The sequence below is a fragment of the Apostichopus japonicus genome, chromosome 17 (genome assembly GCF_037975245.1).
Source record: "Apostichopus japonicus isolate 1M-3 chromosome 17, ASM3797524v1, whole genome shotgun sequence".
NCBI lineage: Eukaryota > Metazoa > Echinodermata > Holothuroidea > Aspidochirotida > Stichopodidae > Apostichopus > Apostichopus japonicus.
Window position 1 is genome coordinate 16,192,769 of NC_092577.1, and position 21,820 is coordinate 16,214,588.

The following is a 21,820-nucleotide window of genomic DNA, read 5'->3' on the forward strand; positions in this document are numbered from 1 at the left end:
CTTCAAATTGAAATGACAAAGACAACAGGAGGACAAGTTCACACAAGGTTGCAAGATTTCATGGGGGTTATTTCTTGCCAATGGCGAAATTAATTTCTGCAGGCATGTGGATGTGTGCGTCTATGACACTTATTGTAAGCATGAAATCTGGGGAATATCAACTTGTGGGACTGTTATTAGGGGTGTACCGGATAGTTCGTACTATCGGGTAAAATCCGGTCCGGCCGGATCTCAAAATTTTGGATCGGGTACATCCCTAACTGTTATTATACTTAGTTCGAAAGCCTAGTTTTTTATGTTGTTTCAAGGTCACTTGAGGTCAGCAATCAATACAGCAGCCAAATCCATGCAAGAATATTGCAACTGCAGCAACCTAAAAGGATAAAAAACAGACTACCCAAAAGGAACAATATCTCAACACAAATTGGAATCTCAACACAAATTTGTTCTTGTTGAAACGAGGTGAATGAGAAATATATTTATTCACTTTCAGATGAGATGTTAACTGCCAAGAAATGGATGCTGGTTATCGACCGCCATGTTGTTGCTGACAATATGTTGTCATTCCTGTCTGCCCTTGGAATGCTGTTTTCAGCCTACTACTGTTTCGGAATAGAATATAATGAAGGAGCACCTGCAACTTTCGACTTTTTTCAAAGGTACAGTACACTCAGTATGTCAATAACCATGCCTGGAAAGAAAGGGCAACCAATGGTGGCGGTTTTTATGCTGGAATTAGGAGCCACATTTTCAGAAAAGGGGTTCCTGGTTGGTGCACAGAGATTTTGAGTGAACCAGGAGCGAATTTGGGCGAACCAGAAGCCTTCAAGTTGGACATGAATGGTCGATCCAATTTGAAAAAGTAGATACGAACATGTGATATGCAATTTATGAGATCGCTTGTGAATTGGGACATCTTTCAACTTCTTCCACCCCTCAAGGGAAGCGGGCTAGCCCTCACACATGTTGGCACCTGCCAAACCCTTCTCATATCCCTAACCACAGAATCTTTCCACCTCAGCCTTCCCAAACGGCAACCTTCTAACCACCTCATCCCTGCTCAAATTTTTTTCCACTCCCATCCAGTCCATCTCTCAGCCTGCTGCTGACGAGGCTCTCCCACAGCTGGTCAACCATTAGCCCACACCTCTCAATAAGTAGGGTGGGATTTGCGCCACAATGGCTGAGAGGAGGCTGGAGGCTTGTGTTCGCAACAGCGCGAGTCGTCACGCGCCTGCATCCCGCTGTCCAAATTTCCGGGTACCTACTGGCAGTTTCGAGTGGCCAGGGGAAAAGGTGGATCACATACGACCCAGACGTGGGCCTAAAGGTTATGGGTCTACATGAGCCACCTGGGTGATATATTGTAGCTCTCAGTGTCTCTAACTGATATAAAAAAGAATTGGGTGGCTCTATATGAGCTTACCTGGTAAAAAGGGCCAGAAAATATCCTATCACAGGAATCAATCACAGGACCTGCCTAATTTTTGATGAGAGCCATGGATCCTGTCTAAAATTGCTATTAATCTGGAATACATTCGAAGAAGTCACAGGATATCTCAGAGAATGCATTGAAAAAGAAAAATTTGACCCATCATTTGAATATGAGCTAGAATAATGCTCATTTTCTTAAGGGGATTTTGATTACTTGCAAACCTTGTGAGTGGAATCGCATCATCTACATCCATGAAAGTTGGTTTACCATCAAAACAAAACTGTACGACAACACCTGATGCATGGTTTGTATGGAGCATAGGGCACACGTCAGGTGCTGTCGGACACAATTCGTTTTTGCCCGCAAAACTTTTGCGTGTGCATTTGCTGTGTGCACCCGCCAGCCGGAAACTCATCCGCATTTGTGGGTGCTGATGTCAAGCTTTGGGTAATTGTATTTAACGACAAATTTCCGGAACATAACAGATTTCCAAGATAATATCACTAGCTCATACCAGCATCAGGCTGGTCAGGGCTATTTTGATTGCGCTGCATCCATCACTCTATCTGTCACTCAATCTCTGAACAATTGTTCATAAGTGATCTCATGCATATATCCTTTGGATTTTGACAAAGTATTATTCTGTACACTATTATATCTGTCCATTTTTGTCCATTTTTTTATTCTTAAATTTTGTAGGTGTTTCTTGATGATATATCCGGACAAAGGATCGAAACTCAAGAAAGGACATGGCACCCATCCGAAAGTACTCTCTTTGATCCAGAACGTCAGTGACTTCGAATGGGCTCTGTAGTGACAATTGTGAACATTAACAAATAGTAGCAATCAGTGATGGCGCTAAGCAGCGGGATTCCCGCACTTTTCTTGCCGATCCCGCATTGGGGAAATCGTAGGGGGTAAATTTCCCCTCTTAAAAATATATATATATATATTTTTTTTTGGGGGGGGGGGTCATGCTTCATTTTATCAGCTTTTAATTTGTACTACTGATGCTCAACTGTCATTTGCTAATGCATAAAACTAGTACAACATCAACTAGTACAACATGTCGAAGAAGTTTAAATTGACGCTCAATTTTATTATTCCCCCCTAAAATTTTAAAATTCACCCCAAAAAAATTTGGAAGGGGGGATTTTCACCCCGAAATTATGATCCTAGCGCCAACACTGGTAGCAATTGGTTATAATCTCACAATTTTGTGTAGTAGGGTTTGCCATTCAGACAAATGTGTTTTATTGTCTAAAAATGCCCAACTGCGAAGCATGAGACTTGGCTTTGGATTATAAGAATTGATTGCAAGAATTATTTAAACTTCAAAAAATTGGGGCCAACTCCATTGGTCACTACACCCATTTACTCTAGCGACCCATTACTGATAGATCGGCTGTTCGCAGATTCAGAATAGGTTATCCTATTCACGGCTCTACAAAACCGAAGGCTTTTGCCATCGTGCCCTTCCTTTTTACTGAAAAAAAGCTGTCAGTGCCCCCCAAAATATTACACCACCGACGGCATAAATGCTGTGATACCCTTTTGTTTGTGCTGTAGGTGCCCTTTTAAATTATTTATTCACCTAGCCCTAAAGCGTCTCCCTGTTCTCCCCGGAAACCATGAGAATAGGAATATTTTTGGAACCTAAAAGTACAACATCAAATTTCATTCCCGCGAATCGTTGTCTTATTGTACATCACGCTTTCCTGTTTCCCTTCTCATTTTGACCACATTCTTATATTCTGTGAATAATGTTCCTTAAATATAGATCTAACTACCTAGTTACTACACAGTGCAACCTAAACTATAGCGTGGTGATGCTAGCTCATGAATAATTAATGAGTACCGCATGACGTGTCAGGGGTTATTGGATTTTTTTACTTTAAAACTGGGTGCGACGCCTGGGTGACAAATACGGAAACTGCTTTCAATATTGTAAAAATTTAAAAAATATTTGAAAAAAAGGAATCATCTGGAGGCAACCACTATTTGAAAGGGGGTTGTTTACCCTACAGTATTCGCAGTTAAAAACAGGATCATGCCTGCCTTCGCCTTTGATTCAAAAATCGTAAGCCAACCCGGAAGTGTATGCATTAGTACAACTGGCGGGGAAAAAGGTGGTCATGTGGGAGACGGTTCGTGAATAAAGATGATTAAATTTTCGTCTATTTTCATACAAATTTGGATCAGTTGGTATGTTTACTTTAGGAATATATTCAAGTACTTGAAGGTCATTTGCGAAGGTCACATTGTATGCCCTTGATCGAGTAATTATTGTATCGCTAACCAACTGGTGAAATACCACTGCCATGGAAATAGGACCTGTTAATTTTCCAAATTTGTTGTGACCCTGCAGACAATGAATTGTGAATATTACATTTTTGTGTAAATTAATTACAGTAATGTGTAATTTATTGGGAAATTGGAAAATGTAACATTTTAAAAACGTGAATATTACATTTTTTGGTAAATTCATCTACAATTTGTTGTTTATTTCACAATTTTAAACTGAATATTACATATGTTTGTAAATTTATTTACAGTGTACCTAGCTGAATTTATCTACCGATATAAGAAATTTTTTCAGCTTTCATTATGGACGTTGCAAAGCTGTATAATCCTGATCTTTAGGTAAGTTTATTATTTTTTAATATTCCTTACTATGATACGATGATAATATAATAAAAACATTATGAAATAATTCATCATTAAATGAATATCATTCCCGATTCGTCATTCAAAATCATCAGAATATCCCACATTGCCCACAATATTTCGAACTTACTTTCAACGAATTGAGTTACAGCATATACATGTTTACGTGGGTAATCACATTTCCATTCAGACCTTTAGTATAGCCAACATACAAAACTAAGTCAGTACAATCTATTCCTCAGTTCAAGCGATATAAGCCGCTACTTAAAAGAGGAAAGAAGCAAGTGTATTTACAACCGCACACAACACAAAGGAGAACAAGTCAGACATTACTTGTATAATTATAAGCATGGTTCTCTTCTCAAATTAACGCTCATTTTAGTTTACAACATCTTCGACATCAGAGCAAGCTGAACCTACGGAAAATATAATCTATGGACATATTAGTCAATGTGCCTTTAACGAAAGCTTGGAAAATTTCACGACAAAATCCGAGGACGTGGTCCATGTTGCACCGACGCCTGACAGAGGTTCAATTTGATTCTAAGACAACTTTTTTTCCAAACCGATTGCATTTTTTTTTTTAATTCCGTCTGTAAGCACTTCAGTAGGATACGTTGTGACGTCATTGCTAGTTGCAACGGCTTTCACCTTAGCTCCGGTCGCGTCGTTGGTGATTAATCTGAACCACGTCCAACCCAACTTGTACGCGATTTTTATTGAACCGCCGTGGACCGGAAAATCACAAGCCCTCAAACTGGCCGGAAAATGCCCCCTACAAGAACTGAAAACCTCACGTAAATTAGAGTACAGTTTGTTGGAAAAGACTACCTCGGCAGGATTGCGAAAACGTTTGTCAGATGGAAATGGGGCCATTATTATTTCGCCAGAAATTAGTGAAGTACTAACGCAGTTAATAAAAGGCGACAAGGATAACCACACAGACACCTCCTTATTATGTGAATTATTCAGCGGAGAGTCATCTTGAATGACATTAGCCACAACTCAACAAAGGGAAATCCTCGAAAATCTGCCATTTTCGATTATCAAATGTTGCCAATGTTTAAACTTTTAGCAGCGATGGACATGGGGCAGGGATTACTACACCGTTTCATTTTATTAGTGCCAGTTTGTTTACGACCGTCTCCCGAAGAAACCAATGCGGCAATTCATACTCTGTCGGATATGACACTTAAAGATATAAGCAAAGTTCTTGAAACAATCTTTGATAATCACTTAAACAAAAAGGAATATTAGTTTTCCGGTGAAACAAAGGGACTATACAATGACTAAATCATTCATAAATTAACTAAATGAAAGCTTTAACTACAGGAAATGTACCACCAAAATCAAAGAAAATGGATATTATTAGCCGTATGGCCCTCGTTCTACATGTATTGGACCACACTGTTTTAGAACTTCTAGCGGGAACGGAAAACCCATCTTGTCCCCCTGCATAAATTTCACCTGAGACTTTTAAGAGAGCTGTAGAAGTTACGGAGTATAGAATCTGAAAGATGCATTATGAAGAATGTAAGTATATATTTAAGATAAGTCTTTATAAATCATCACTTCAATTAATACATAACAGTTCTCTTGAATACTGATATTTCTGTCGTTTTTTGGCCCCCCATAGGAAAACGTGACATCTTTTCGCCCCCAAATTCATACAACGTTTAGAGGGTACATACGAATTTTATCACAACCTCCCTCACCGGGCTAATTCCTTTATTTTATAGGAGCAAGGAGCTCGTCAAGCAAGTAGACTTTGCCAATTTTACACCCATTGACTTAGCACGTATAACTAAGTTCTCTTCAAATTCAAAGAAACATAGATCAACGAAATGACTAAACAGGAAACGGCTCTAGAAATCGGTTAAGTTCTAAGATTGCTCAAATTGGAGGGATTATCGCAGGTGTGAATACATGTTTAAGACGTTCATTTTTGTTAAAGCGGAAATGACATGAACAACCTCGACTGTGATGATACCATCCTAGTTAATGTACAGTAGGTGTGAATAAATCTTAGATGTAACCATTTCAATGACTTTTAATAATGACTATTACTGCGCGTGTTGAAATATACTGGATATTTTACTACATGTGTTGTATTCTGATGACCTAATCGGCATTTTTTAATAATTACTCGTCAAGAATGTCACAAAATTAATTATTGTATTGATTTTTTTACACATTATTAAACTCCTTTGCAGATATATCTAGCCCCCCCCCCCCCCAGAAAAAATACGACAGTTAACATTATTCGTGCTAAATATTTACATGTATTACATGAAAAGTTGTAATCAATTACGTACAAGTTTGGAAAACTTTTAATAAATGGTAATAATAATGGTAAAAAAAATATCCATTAAATAAAATTTTTAATTTTTAACGACCCAAACCTAAACATATTTGGGGCCAAATTTTAAATCTTGCAGTGAATGAAGAAGCATTATTTATCACTTTCAATCCTTTTTTTTTACTACAGGTTATCGATGAAATTGTTGTCACCACAATGGATTCGGAATGTCAACAGCCAACTGCAGACCAAATCAAGGCAGCTATACTCCAAAGCCCAGGACCATATTGCACCGCACGCTCATTTAAGCAAGTAAGCCCAAAACGACTTCGCTCCGTTACACCTGCCGAGTTTAAAAACACTATTCAGACCCTCGCAGCCTTTGGAAATATGGTGGAAATAAGAGTACCTCGCTCAGCAAATAATACCCACAACCACTCCGCGACACCTGGCCCATTTGATCAGTACAATGAAGCCTACCAAAAACCTTCTCCAGCAGCTTGAACTGAAAACATCAAAAATAGATTAGCAGAAGAGGGATACTAACAATTTGTAACTCAAGCAACTTGTACGATTTTCCTAAACGCTTGGAATCTTTTTTACAAATTTTTTTTACTAACGTTTGTAACTTTTTACATTTCTTAATTTTCTATTGTGGTAGTGCTTTGCTGCCTTAAATGTAGCATTCAAAAAATTTTTAATAACCTTTGTAACTTTTGTAACTTGTTACTATGCTATTGTGCTAGTGCTTAGACATTCGGTATTATTTACTGTACAAAGTTAGTTTTCAGAATTTTTCAAAAGATGATAAAGTGAGTTTGGTAGATTTTCTTTCATTAATACAAAATATACTTCTTATGTTATACGATTATTTACGGAGACAAAAACAATAAAGATTTTGAGGCATAGCCCATTGCTTGTCCCCCCATACCCGCCCAACTATAATTGCTGTAGTATTTCAATAATTACTTTGTAGCCCGTTGGGTGTCGCCCCAAACTCTCAGGTTCTTGTATGCCTCTGACTCTGTTATCTCTTGTCATTACTTAAAACCAAGGCTACACGGTGCAGTCCGTTGGATATCCTTTACAACCAAAGGTTTCTACTTCACTTTAAAGATTACATCAGAAAATCATTCAAGCCCCCATTCCACCGCTTCTGACTTTGTAGCTCGTCGGCTTTACTACCCCGTAGCCCGTTGGATATTGCCACACATCCTTAGGTTCTTTAGGCCACGAGAATGAAAGTTATAAATTTGCGTCCACCGCCAGCATGTCTGAAAAGCTGCCGCACGAAAATTTGCATTATTTAAAAAAAATTCATTATTACAAAAAAATTTAAAAAATACAAATCGCGCACAGCGGAAAGACGATCTATTTATCACGTATATGCAGCTATGAAAACAGTATCATCGCTTTGCCAGTGTTGCGACGTCGTCGGGGTCACAGGTCAAATCGCTCCAACCGCACCGACCAATGGGCACATCGGATTCTCGCAATGTCTCCACGCGCACGCGTGCGCGCGTTGATACCATGCATTGTTCTCGTGGAACGAAACCTAAGTATTCCTTTCAATCTTTTATACTTACCTATAGTTTCAAGACTCGAATTGTTGAAATAAAAGGGCTAAACTATAACAAAGTTTATTGACATTGCATACGATATAGAAATATTGATGGATGGCATGATCACAATGTGAAATTTTACGATTCACTGGTCGATGTTCGGCGGTGTTTTTGATCGTCTCCATTGTAATGCTAAAGCATAGGATAACAAGCAGTCGATCTACGTACGTACGTACGGAGTCAGACTGTTCCAGGTCAATGCGCTGTAGTGACCAAGTCATGTAGGCTGTCACTGTCACTGTGTACATCATGTTCCAGACAGGAGCCCGGTTCTATTTTAACATTTTTATAAATTCTATGCATCCCCATCCAGCTAGCCTAGTACTAGTAGCAGTTGTGTTTCAAAGCCAGGGTTTTATTCTCCCCTACTGTGATAGCAAACATGGCATTTTGAAGTCGTTTATATACCACTTGCGTGAATGGTTTATGTAGATAGCTGCGCATTTGTGTTTGAAAGCCAGGGTTTTATTCTCCCCTACTGTGATAGCAAGCACGGCATTTTGAAGTCGTTTATATACCACTTGCGTGAATGGTTTATGTAGATAGCTACGCATGCGCAGTTGTGTTTCAAAGCCAGGGTTTTATTCTCCCCTACTGTGATAGCAAGCACGGCATTTTGAAGTCGTTTATATACCACTTGCGTGAATGGTTTATGTAGATAGCTACGCATGCGCATTTGTGTTTGAAAGCCAGGGTTTTATTCTCCCCTACTGTGATAGCAAGCACGGCATTTTGAAGTCGTTTATATACCACTTGCGTGAATGGTTTATGTAGATAGCTACGCATGCGCATTTGTGTTTGAAAGCCAGGGTTTTATTCTCCCCTACTGTGATAGCAAGCACGGCATTTTGAAGTCGTTTATATACCACTTGCGTGAATGGTTTATGTAGATAGCTACGCATGCGCAGTTGTGTTTGAAAGCCAGGGTTTTATTCTCCCCTACTGTGATAGCAAGCACGGCATTTTGAAGTCGTTTATATACCACTTGCGTGAATGGTTTATGTAGATAGCTACGCATGCGCAGTTGTGTTTGAAAGCCAGGGTTTTATTCTCCCCTACTGTGATAGCAAGCACGGCATTTTGAAGTCGTTTATATACCACTTGCGTGAATGGTTTATGTAGATAGCTACGCATGCGCAGTTGTGTTTGAAAGCCAGGGTTTTATTCTCCCCTACTGTGATAGCAAGCACGGCATTTTGAAGTCGTTTATATACCACTTGCGTGAATGGTTTATGTAGATAGCTACGCATGCGCAGTTGTGTTTCAAAGCCAGGGTTTTATTCTCCCCTACTGTGATAGCAAGCACGGCATTTTGAAGTCGTTTATATACCACTTGCGTGAATGGTTTATGTAGATAGCTACGCATGCGCAGTTGTGTTTCAAAGCCAGGGTTTTATTCTCCCCTACTGTGATAGCAAGCACGGCATTTTGAAGTCGTTTATATACCACTTGCGTGAATGGTTTATGTAGATAGCTACGCATGCGCAGTTGTGTTTCAAAGCCAGGGTTTTATTCTCCCCTACTGTGATAGCAAGCACGGCATTTTGAAGTCGTTTATATACCACTTGCGTGAATGGTTTATGTAGATAGCTACGCATGCGCAGTTGTGTTTCAAAGCCAGGGTTTTATTCTCCCCTACTGTGATAGCAAGCACGGCATTTTGAAGTCGTTTATATACCACTTGCGTGAATGGTTTATGTAGATAGCTACGCATGCGCAGTTGTGTTTCAAAGCCAGGGTTTTATTCTCCCCTACTGTGATAGCAAGCACGGCATTTTGAAGTCGTTTATATACCACTTGCGTGAATGGTTTATGTAGATAGCTACGCATGCGCAGTTGTGTTTCAAAGCCAGGGTTTTATTCTCCCCTACTGTGATAGCAAGCACGGCATTTTGAAGTCGTTTATATACCACTTGCGTGAATGGTTTATGTAGATAGCTACGCATGCGCAGTTGTGTTTCAAAGCCAGGGTTTTATTCTCCCCTACTGTGATAGCAAGCACGGCATTTTGAAGTCGTTTATATACCACTTGCGTGAATGGTTTATGTAGATAGCTACGCATGCGCAGTTGTGTTTCAAAGCCAGGGTTTTATTCTCCCCTACTGTGATAGCAAGCACGGCATTTTGAAGTCGTTTATATACCACTTGCGTGAATGGTTTATGTAGATAGCTACGCATGCGCAGTTGTGTTTCAAAGTAGGGATGCACCGGATTTCCGGTCCGGCCGGATAGTGAGAAATTATCCGGTTCCGGTTCCGGCCGGATATTTGTCAAAATCTCGCCGGATCTTTTTCAAAATCTGGCCTGTATTATTCCTTAAAAAGGTGTTGGTATTAACTTAAATCAATGTAAACTATTTCCAAAATGAATAAAAACATTCAAAGCAAGGAAATATTACAGTAGGTTTAACATGTTTAATTTAATTTTTCTCAATGGTCTGACCCACTGTTTCTAAAGATCAACCAAAATAATACTCCTTGTTTCATACTTGTACTTCTTATTAATGATTTTCTTTTTTTTAATGAAAAAATCCGGTTCCGGTCGGAACCGGAATATGATTATTTCATGTACTATCCGGCAAAATCCGCTTCCGGCCGGATCCAAAAATTTGGATCCGGTGCATCCCTATTTCAAAGCCTGGCTTTTATTCTCCTTACTGTGATTAAAAAGCAGCGATTTTAAAAGCGTTGGTTGTTGTGCATGAATTTTTGGCCCCGGCCCACTTTTAGGAAAGGTGTGTAAATTTGTCGTCATGATACGTATCGCGACCAAGTATCGCGATACGTATCGTATCGCAAGAATGTGGTATCGTGACACCCCTAGCTGTATCCTCCCTTTATTTATTTTTTGTTTCCTTTTGCAAATGACTTCTCATCGCTTTTGGTATTAAAAAAGATGGATGATGAAAATAAATATAAAGAAATCCACAATTATTTTTTATCTTAAAATAAATCAGCAATTATTGCCATAAAAAATATTATCTACTGGATGTACAGTAATTGAACCCCTTGTAATATTTTCACATATTACAGATGGCAGGACAGGTTGCTATATGCATAAAGTCTTCAGGAAAGGAAAATTGTTTGCCCTTGGAAGTTTGTAAGGTTGTCCCATATCAGTTACACCTATGGTCAACTCTGGCATGACATACTCGATGGTCCGTTGTTTGGCAACTACGTTCAAATTGGACCTTCCTTGCAAAAACAAAATTGTTCAAGGAAGCAACTGCCACTCTCGCCTTGGAATCAAGTAATAAGATCACAGGGAATGCAGAGACCGATCTTATAGAGGTCGTCACCATTTTTGGAATCCGTTTCTTCTCTATAATCATTCAGCACTCGACACCGTGCTTTTTACGTGACCCGTCATACGGGATACAAAACGTCACGGCCAAACGGCACTACCGAACCATCCCATTCTTACAAACGAAACTCAGGTCAAGCGAGCCAAAAAAAGTACATACGCCCACCGACCTGTAGAGACAAAACGCCCAACCAGCCATCGACACCGTGTGCCACATGCCTCCCCACTCCAGAGCGGGTACTCTCTCAGTGGATGCAACAGCCAACAGAGCCATTCCTGAGCTTGTACAGGGGCCTAAGAGCAACTTCACCAGGCTAAGAAACAAGGTTCTCGCCCACTTCAAAGAGAAGGGTTGCAGCTTCCCCCAAAATGCAGGGAAAGGAGCGTTTACATTTGTATCGAGGCTCTGTAACCTGATATTTTATATGGATGGTCAATATAGCAAATTAGAGACTGTAATTTCGAAGGAGAAGATTGTTCCTCCAGTGGGTTCATGTGCTCATGTGTTAACTTTTACACAAAGCGGAGACCTGGTGATGGAGCATTTAGTTGTTGGTCCCATTCTTGCAGGGCCATCAGGTGTGACCAGCGGATATCTTTCCCCTGAAACTAAACGTAGAACAAGAAGCAATAGAATGTAAGAGCTTTTACTCATCTACGAAAGCATGACTTTAGGAATGAATGATAAACACTATGGAAGCACTGAGGTTCAGTCTTTTAATTTGGTTGAAAACAGAGACCAATGATTCTTTTTGGAACATAACCATTGGTATACAAGTATTTAGTATGTTGGTACTGTTACAACTCACCTTCACGGACTGTGCCCGAGGACCGCCTGTGACAGCTTAGTGAGTACTGCCCATGTTTTTGGCATTGTTCCTTTGTTTTAAGCTTGTGGGAGTGGTTTCAGACCTGGACAGACCGTTTAACGGGAGACCGTTTCTGGTCGGTAGGACAGGGTTTTGTTTTATATGGGGTAGATACTCCAGTTTTTGGTCGGTTGCTGTGTTGCAGCGTATTATTTGTGTTTGTTCAGTTGTGTGGAGGAATTGATGTGATGTTTTTAGGGGGGAATTTGCCAGTTGGCAGACCTGGCAGTCCTGGAGGCGGTGAAGTCTGACATTCGCCCTCAGGTTGAAGGCGATTTTCGCCGGGATCCATCGACGCAGGTGCAAAACGCCCCAAAAACGTAGAAAATATCAACAAGGCAACCCTGGGTCAGTTACCGCTACAAACAAGTGCTTAAATAACAAGAAGGTAAATTTACTTCCCAGATGAACCACCCCTAACCCACCCTTCTCCAGCTTTTGGTACATTACAGCCCTTTTGAAAAGCTCTGTACCACCCGACCAAATAAATGAAAATATCGCTCTCTCCAACTGTCATGTTCCTTGTTTAGGTATATGAGTTCTTTCAAACAAATAATGTTATTAAAAAAAAATGTTATTATTTATTGCGTTACATCATGCTGTACAGGACAGATATGTCCAAGGACGACATGTCCAAGGTACAGGACGACATGATACAGGACATGTTGAAGGTTCCCAGCTAACAAAATAACGTTTTTATAACGTTATATTTACGTACCGTTTACGTTGTATTAACGTCAGAAAGTTACGTTGTAGTTACGAAATTTTGTAGACTCCAGGGGACGTTATATTTACGTAATATTTAGACCAAAAAATAACATTGTATTTACGTTTTTATTACGTTATTTTGTAACGTTTAGATGATACGTTATAATAACGTCGCATTAACGTTTTTGTATAACCATTTTGCGATGTTGTTGCAACGTTCATACAACGAGATTTCGCAACGTTAGTCATTTACGTTTTAGTAACGTTGTGATATAACGTAATGGTTACGTAACTAAGTAACCAATAAGTAACCTTGACGTACACACTGAGTAGGCCTATGCCTTAACACATCTTGACTACCAATAAGGACTCAAGACATTTCGATTTTTATTGTTACGTAATATTGTTTTATATCCTCTCTTTGGAAAATTATCAATGACAGAATAATAAACAAAATAGTTAACATATAATAATACTTCTTTCGATCGACTTAAGCTTCAGGCTCTTTTAAGAAGCAACAACGGTACCCAAAATTTTATTACTTGGGTTTACTCTCACGTGTCATTTCAATTTATAATAAATCAAGATCTTTATGAATATGAATATTACTATAGTCATGACAGTTGCCACCAGAGTTTATAGTCCATTGAATTGCGATAGTTCAAAATTAATTAGTAAAGTAACATTTCATGCTTTAAATATATTCAATAATACCAGTCTCATGTTTTACTACTTAAATAAATTGGCCTTAAAATCTTTTGTCAAAATATTAGAACGGTAAGCTAGGCCGAAAGTTTATAATTCGGCCCACGAAGCTTCAGATTAGGAACGATTTCAGCCGACAAATCACCCATAGGGGGAGTGCTATCATCTACTAATATATCATTGACAAGCCGTACGCCATTCCAACGACTGGCAATGAGAAGCAGCTGTACGTTTGAGAGTTGAGTTTCTCCGATTAGTAATCGGTCTTATGTTCGCTAGCTAGCAGTATTGCAGAACGCAGTTGTATAGCACTGTACTAGTGTAGTATTAATGAACGAGTTATAATATAGGTTAATTAATTTCAATATATTTGTTCCTTACCGGCCTTCGGGTTGGCTTCTTATGTTATTCTGGTTTTGTTAACTATTGCATTAAACCAGACTTATTGGCGAGGACAAAGTTAGACCAAAGGTAGAAGAAGCGCAGTTACGAGGCGCGCCAGTTTATACTATTAGACAGTAGGCCTAACTTAAGCTTAGCCTAACTAGGCCTAGGCTGTAGTTGCTGACACAGTCAAAATTGCCTCAGTTAAAATGTTAATATAAATTTAACCAGAGTACAGACCCTTCCAATGGTTACTTGCAGGAGAAGCTAGAGCATGAAGTCTGTCCACCGAAACAAAATCCAATTTCTACCAGTAAAAGTGTTGTCACATTGTTTTCACTACATCTATAGAGATGTACGGAAGCTTAAAAGTTCCATCAACATTTTTGCCCCATAATTTGACATTTTAATTTAGTTAATTGTTTTGAAAACAAGATAATGTCTTATCAAAACTCAGAAAAATTTAGGATTACTCAGTTGCTTTAACTCCACAGTTTACAAATTTCTTCAATTGCTCAGTTGAAATGAATTTAAAATTTTTAGTACATAAATTCCATAATGTCCAACCAAAATGCACTCAATGCAATGACCTCCATACCGGGTCAGTAATGGCTGTTATTTTGAAAGGTTATATTATTATGAATGTATTGAGATAGTCAGCTAAAAAAAGATAACTGTAGTATTTCTATCCTACATATTAGTGATGTACAGGGTTACTTTGCAATCGGTAATACAGCTCAGATGAAACTTTCAGGTTGTGGTACAGAAAACTGTGTTCCTTTCACATGCTTTACTTTGCTAAACCTTTATGAAATTAATTGGAAAGACTCCTTGTGGGTTCTGTAATACAAACTGCTAGAAATATCAACATATTAATACATTAGGTCAAAAAAGTGTCTGTCTGTTTGCTATTAATTAAACAAAGTAGGCCTATGTGTTTGCTACTAAGGGAGCTTCAGTAGGAGTTACGAAATTCATGAGAAGAGATACACTGGGAACAGATCTCTCTCTACCCTTACCTTTTCCCATGCCATAAATGAACTTTTGGATGAAATTCCACAAGTTTAGACATTCCGAAGTAGAAGTTATATATAATATGTAAAATAAGAAAAACTACTGTAATAATACTTATTTATATAGCGCATTATGTCGACGGTCTGAATGAGCTTTACAGGAACAAAATGAATAGCAAAAAAAAAAACATACTAAAAGAATACTAAAAAAAATACACGAAATGATCGACAATATAAATATTACAGTGTCCAATGTGGGAAGCACGTGAATAAATAACTTTATAAGACGCTTTAAAATTGTCTATGGTAGGAGAATCCCTAATTTGGGTTGGGAGTGTTCCAGAGTTTGGGGGCCTCAAATTTGAAAGAATGCTAAGTTGCTAACCATACGTGTTAGTTTTAATTGCTAACGGGGAAGTTGCAGGGTTGACATTACGAAATCATGATGAAAAGCATGCATCAATTCAGTTTTGTTGTCGCTGAGAATTTGTGTTTTGCTTACATACCAAGTTTTAATTTCGTTTATAAATGATCCAAGTTTTCCAATAGTCTGATCCTTTTCATCAATGTACATTGACACATAAACTTGTGTATCATCTGCATAATTCTTCAATTGGGAGGTATTAAATGTGAAAACAGACAGTCCGAGCACTGATCCTTGTGGAACTCCATATTCAAGATAGCGAGGTGAAGAGCGTTTACTGTTAATGCTAACATTCAGCGAGCGGTTTGTGAAATAGGACTTTATCCAATTGAAGTATTGCCTTTACAACCGTACTCTTTGTCCAGACTATCAAACAGAATTTGGTAGTCAAAAATAGAAAATAGTATAAAGCCGAGTTCAAACGTTTCCAACATGCTACAACATTTCACTGTTTCGCGGTCAATGAAGACAAAGCCGGTTATGGGTCCTCCTGCTTTTCAAAATGAAGGGCTGGGTTTTCGGTAAACTTTCCAAATGAAGCAATGTTGTTCCCAATCTGGAAAGTAATATGACAAAATATTTAATATCTCTAACTGGAACCAGAGTCAATGGTTGATAATAAAAATGCAGGTTTTACAAGGAACTGATCTCTTGAGTGTAATGCTAAAATAGAAAATTATGTCAATTACTTATTTTAGTTGAAAGCACACTATGGATGATCAACAAGGAAAATTAAGTAAATGGATACAGAATGTACACTACACAATTGAAGGGATAGTTCTATAAAATAGTAAATGTCTGTGTAGTTTGCCTGTTGGTGTTTCCTCTGGTAAAGCATATTCAGGTAACAGTATTTGCAAGACCAGGTAGTTACGTATTAAACTTTATACATTGACATTAATTTTATCAACACTTGCATTAAGACTGGTATCATTTTGAAGAATTCATTCTTGAAAGTCATGGAAACTTGTAGTAAGGAAGATATTTTGTAGCTCTAAGCTGTCGAAACATTTCATGCATGATGTAATTAGGACCAACTTGGGTGACAAGTTGGAACTTCTGTGTCACAACAGGTGTTAGTCACATAGTTGAGTGTTCCAGTTGATACCAACTTTGAATTTGGTGTGGTCAGTAGTAGTGGTATTGCCAGTACATATCATCATACCTATCACCATGAAGTTCAGTCAATTGCAAATTTCATACTAGCTTTGGCAATGTAAAAAGTATTTATTACCTCCATCTAGTCAAGGCAGTAGATATTAAGTATGACAATTGTGTACTGTACAATTCCAAGATATGCAATCTTGAATGTCAGAAATAAATTGTGTTGTTCCCATTGGATAAAGTTTACATTAGAGTTTCCAGATTTAAATGGCATATTATGTATTTTATCGAAATAACACTAAGCCAGCAGAAAACCAGAAAGCCAGTTGGCTTATTGTGATTCCTTGCCATTTGAGATTATAATCCCAAGCTTTCTTCATTGTTGATTAATTTGATCAGCAAGGTTCTTTCACTGACTGTGGACCTACCTACTAAACTATGTTAACTTACCATGTTTATAAGCTATTTTTAGCAAAAATCAACTCAAGCCCTGCCCCCTAATGAATGTGCATAATATCACATTGAACATACATTATCATGTACCCGCTATCTACAACCACCTACACACAAAGTATGATTCAATTCTGAAAATGTTTACATTTGACCCTGTGACCTCATTAATATTCATAAGATGAGCACCAAAATCAATAGGGCTCTTCTACTCACTATAGCGCATATATGTACCTAGTATGACTTCAATTCAACTTGTCGTTGTTCAGTTACCGTGTTTTTACAAGCTATTTTAGTGAAAACCAACTTAAGCCCGCCCCCTCTTGAATATGCATCATATCATCTTGAACATATTTCACCATGCGCACACATTAATACCAATTATTCATGAATTCTGAATTTCGGTTGCAGAGTTATTAGCATTTGGAGATTTTTACTTTGACCTTGTGACCTCATTATTATTCATAAGATGAACACTTAAATCAATAGGGTTCATCTACTCAGTATGGCGCATCTATGTACCAAGTATGACTTAAAACAACTTGTCCCTGTTCAGTTACCCTGTTTACACGCTATTTTAGTGAAAATCTACTTAAACCCCGCCCCCTAATAAATATGCATAATATCAACTTTTACAGATATCAAAATGTACCCCCTATCTACCAACATATTCATACCAATTATGAATAAATTCTAAGTTTCGGTTGCAGAGTTATTAGCATTTGGAGATTTTAATGTATGACCCTGTGACCTCATTATTATTCATGAGATGAGCACCAAAATCAATAGGGTTCTTCTACTCTTTATGGCGCATATATGCATCACGTATGATTTAAATCCAACTTGTCGTTGTTCAGTTTCTGTGTTTACAATCTATTTTAGTGAAAATCAACTTAAGCCCCGCCCCCTCTTGAATATGCATAATATCAACTTGAACATATGTTACCATGTGCCCACTAGCTACAACACATTAATACCAATTATTCATGAATTTTGAATTTCGGTTGCGGAGTTATTAGCATTTGGAGATTTTTACTTTGACCTTGTGACCTCATTATTATTCATAAGATGAACACTAAAATCAATAGGGTTCATCTACTCACTATGGCGCATCTATGTACCAAGTATGACTTAAAACCAACTTGTCCCTGTTCAAATGAAACCCCGCCCCCTAATAAATATGCATAATATCAAGTTTTACATATATCATAATATACCCGCTATCTACCAACATATTCATACCAATTATTGAATGAATTCTAAGTTTCGCTTGCAGAGTTATTAGCATTTGGAGATTTTAATGTATGACCCTGTGACCTCATTATTATTCATGAAATGAGCACCAAAATCAATAGGGTTCTATTACTCAGTATGGCGCATCTATGTACCAAGTATGACTTCAATCCAACTTCTTGCCCTGGTTGAGTTATCGTGTTTACGAGCAAAGGGCATCACATACGCACACACACACACACGCAATCACCACATACTACGCATAGATTCCTTGAACCTTCAGCAAGGAACCAAAATGGAGCCTAACATTGCACTATGCATAACCATACAGAGTAAATGTTTTGATTGAAAAGCTAAGTATACCTTTTCCACCTGAATAAAACATGTACATGTTTCTTCAGCTGCATGTGTCGTTGGCCCTTCGTTCCATTTTCCTTCACCATCTCATTTATCAAGCCATTGGCAGATTAACATCAGTTCCTGGGCTGTAAGATATAATAACAACTGTGACACTTTGTCTCTCCTAGCAAAAGTTACACAGAAATTTGGTTTTACTAGAAACCACAAGGTATAATGATTCCTTGCCTTCAAAATAACTAAAGTAATAGGAGTTATTGAAATAAACATGCTGGCAGTGCAAATTGCTTCCAGCTTCTTTTTCTAAAGCCTGTCCATATGATAGAAAAATGAATAACGGTATGCCAACTTTCATACAAGATCACACCGAGTTCAATATACAGCATCAGTTTCACGATATTGCTACACAAGATGTAGATGTAGACCTCGGCCTATGTACAGACAAGCCTCACTAAATGTACAATGTATAGTTAACATCATTGTTAAATAGGTACACACCGTTAAAGATTTTAAACATGTACTGTGATGCACATCCTGGCCGTTTAATTCTTTCATAAACTTGTGCCTAACTGTCGACAGAAATTGCAAAACTGTACCTGCAAACAAACTTCATGAGTGACTTTTTGCTTTACTGTTGACCTGTACATAAAATTCCAGTGATTTAAATGCTTAAATTATGTTTTTTCCGTGTCCTGTCATAGATAGGAGCATTCAAGTCTTGTAGCTGTACAATCTAAGGTGGCCAAATTGTAAAACATGCTCACGGCCAAACTTTCTTGAAAATCAGCTAAATGAGTGTTTTCACGACCAAATTCAAGCCAATAATGCTAGAATGGTCAGATACTTTTTACGGTCAGAAAGATTAAAAAAATTAAGAACATGATGAATTGGTTGTATATCTTTAGTTAGTGTGATGCATAACAACACAGTAAATCACTGAGGAATACCTGACCTCTTACTTTCACATGACTGAAAACATTCTCGTTTAAGGACTAACATTCAGTAATAAAAATTGTTCTACATTTAATCAAAGGAAACTGAAAATAGGCTGGAATACTTATTCTACGGCAGAATACACTAAAATTCCTCCCTTCGACAGGTCTAATTTATTTTTTCCTGCCAAGACCAGTAAAATAGTGACAAAGTTGGAAATTTGGACATTAGTTTGGCTAATTATTTTTACTGTGCTTGTAACTATCTTAGTGTGATCTGCCTAAAGCAGCTGTACTTTAATAATGTATAGGGATACCTTGCTGTAGCTACTTCTTGAGTTTCCAATGGGACGACTGGTTTGATTACCTCCTTCAGGGTTTTATTTTCAGGAGAGTGAAGCTTTGTCTATTTACTTCATTTTTCTGTTAGAAAAGAAAAAAATAAACACATGTTGGGTAATTTTATGAAGTTTAAAGTGAAGGCTGCACAGTTTCAAACAGTTGTATTTTTCGGATATAAATATAAGAAAGAAACAATTCCCTGTGTACCTACATGTAGGGCAGTGTTGACAGACCACCAGTAAAATTTGATGACTGCAGTTCCGTTCCACTAATCCTGCTCTAGACTACACTAACTACTTTGTAACTAGGGGCCACACAAAAGTGGGGAATTAAACAAACAACAGCAGCATAAGTCAATATCAGGGATGTAAGTGCAGCCAAAAAAAAACCCGGAAAACTATTTGGAGACCCCAGGTGAATGCCATCCTAACACATCCTACTCCTAGCTCCGACTACTTACACACTATCGTTACTGTATGTTAGGCTAGCTTAGAAGTATTAGCGCTAACACATCCTACCCCTATAGTTGTTACTACTTACACACTATCGTTATGTTAGGCTAGCTCAAAGTTACGAATACGTCGCAGCGAAATACGGAATAAAAAACTGTCTTACATTCGAATGCGATCACAAATATCAACTTTCATATGCGTATCCCGTAGATTTCCGCTGCTCACAACTATCACAAGCGTTAATTCCAAAACTTATGTCGAGAACCAGCAGTTACAAATATATTAATTAGCAGTCCAATCAACATGAATTAGGCAAGGTTTTTCAACGACAGAAATGAGCTAAAGCGATTTGAAGTTCGCACGTACGCAACGATATTCACATGGCACAATGTTGTACAGTGCAATGCGATGATGCGAAACTGGAAATGGTATTTTGAGTGATCGATGAGTGAAAATTGAAGTTAGCTTGCTGCAACGGGCCAGGCATTTTTGCCGCGTTGTGTCTTTCATATTCGAACAATTTTGTGGAACTTTATTGGAATTAAAAAAAAAAACGGATTTCCGTAAAAATACGGAAGACTTACATCCCTGTTTATTGGAATTAAAAAAAAAAACCGCATTCCCGTAAAAATACGGAAGACTTACATCCCTGCAATAGATTTTGGAAAATAAAGCTTCCTATAATATCACAGATTTTTGGTTTGCAAAACATTGCCAAATCACAAACATTTCTTCAACCTGTTCTCAGTTTCATGCAACAAAAAAGGCAGGTAACAATATGGCCTACTAGTACACTGTAGAGTATCATGCCTGGGTCTGCTCTGGGAACATGCTCTCGAGAACAGATATAAGTTTTCAGTCTCCTCTTAAAAGTGCAGTTATTTGGTGATGTCTGACGGAAGTTTATTCCACAGTTCAGGGGCTGTATATGCAAATCAGAAAACTCATCAAGACGACTTTGGCGCAGGTACCGTTTGGTGGCAAATTTCCTGCAGGAGAATGGCCACTGAAATCTTGCTTGTGTTTTCCACTTTGTTTTCAATATGAAATGCGTGTAAATTTACAAAATCTGTAGCCATAGCTTTGCCCCTAATTTACCAATATCACAATCAGGTGACATGCTAGAGCTACCAGGTCCAAAGCATCCATTAGGCCTATTGTTTGTGATGGTTGCTCAATAATTCCTGAAGCTAAAGTTGATGAATCAAAGGAAGTACAAGGCTCTTTATTGGCAGTATCGGTAATGACTTAAAGCTTCGGCATGGCGGTACTAGGATGTACTTTTTACGTGACCCGCCATGCGGGATACAAAACGTCACGGCCAAACGGCACTACCGAACTATCCCATTCTTACAAACGAAAACTTGGGTCAAGCGAGCCAAAAAAAGTACATACGCCCACCGACCTGCAGAGACAAAACGCCCAACCACCTGTTATTTTATGCCTCTTATTTACGCTACAAAGATGTATTTAAAAAAATACTAAGTATATTTCTACTCCGGTTCTAATAATACATGTTTA

General features: G+C 38.2%; 1 long non-coding RNA gene and 1 pseudogene across 4 annotated transcripts; one reads left to right on the forward strand and one right to left on the reverse strand.

Annotated features, from left to right (window-relative positions):
* The first annotated feature begins 498 nt into the window (after positions 1 to 498).
* Positions 499 to 11,967, forward strand: LOC139984469 (uncharacterized; annotated as a pseudogene).
* A 3,665-nt stretch (positions 11,968 to 15,632) lies between these two features.
* Positions 15,633 to 21,095, reverse strand: LOC139985221 (uncharacterized). Of its 4 annotated transcripts, none has more exons than XR_011799359.1 (4): positions 20,388 to 21,095; positions 19,823 to 19,928; positions 18,580 to 18,701; positions 15,633 to 15,985 (listed from the first exon to the last, which is right to left on the reverse strand). It is a non-coding gene; the product is annotated as an uncharacterized lncRNA (long non-coding RNA). The 4 variants fall into 4 exon arrangements; XR_011799358.1 differs by lacking the exon at positions 20,388 to 21,095 and adding an exon at positions 20,059 to 20,381; XR_011799357.1 differs by having other exon boundaries at positions 15,634 to 15,985; positions 20,463 to 21,094.
* Between the last annotated feature and the right edge of the window lie 725 nt (positions 21,096 to 21,820).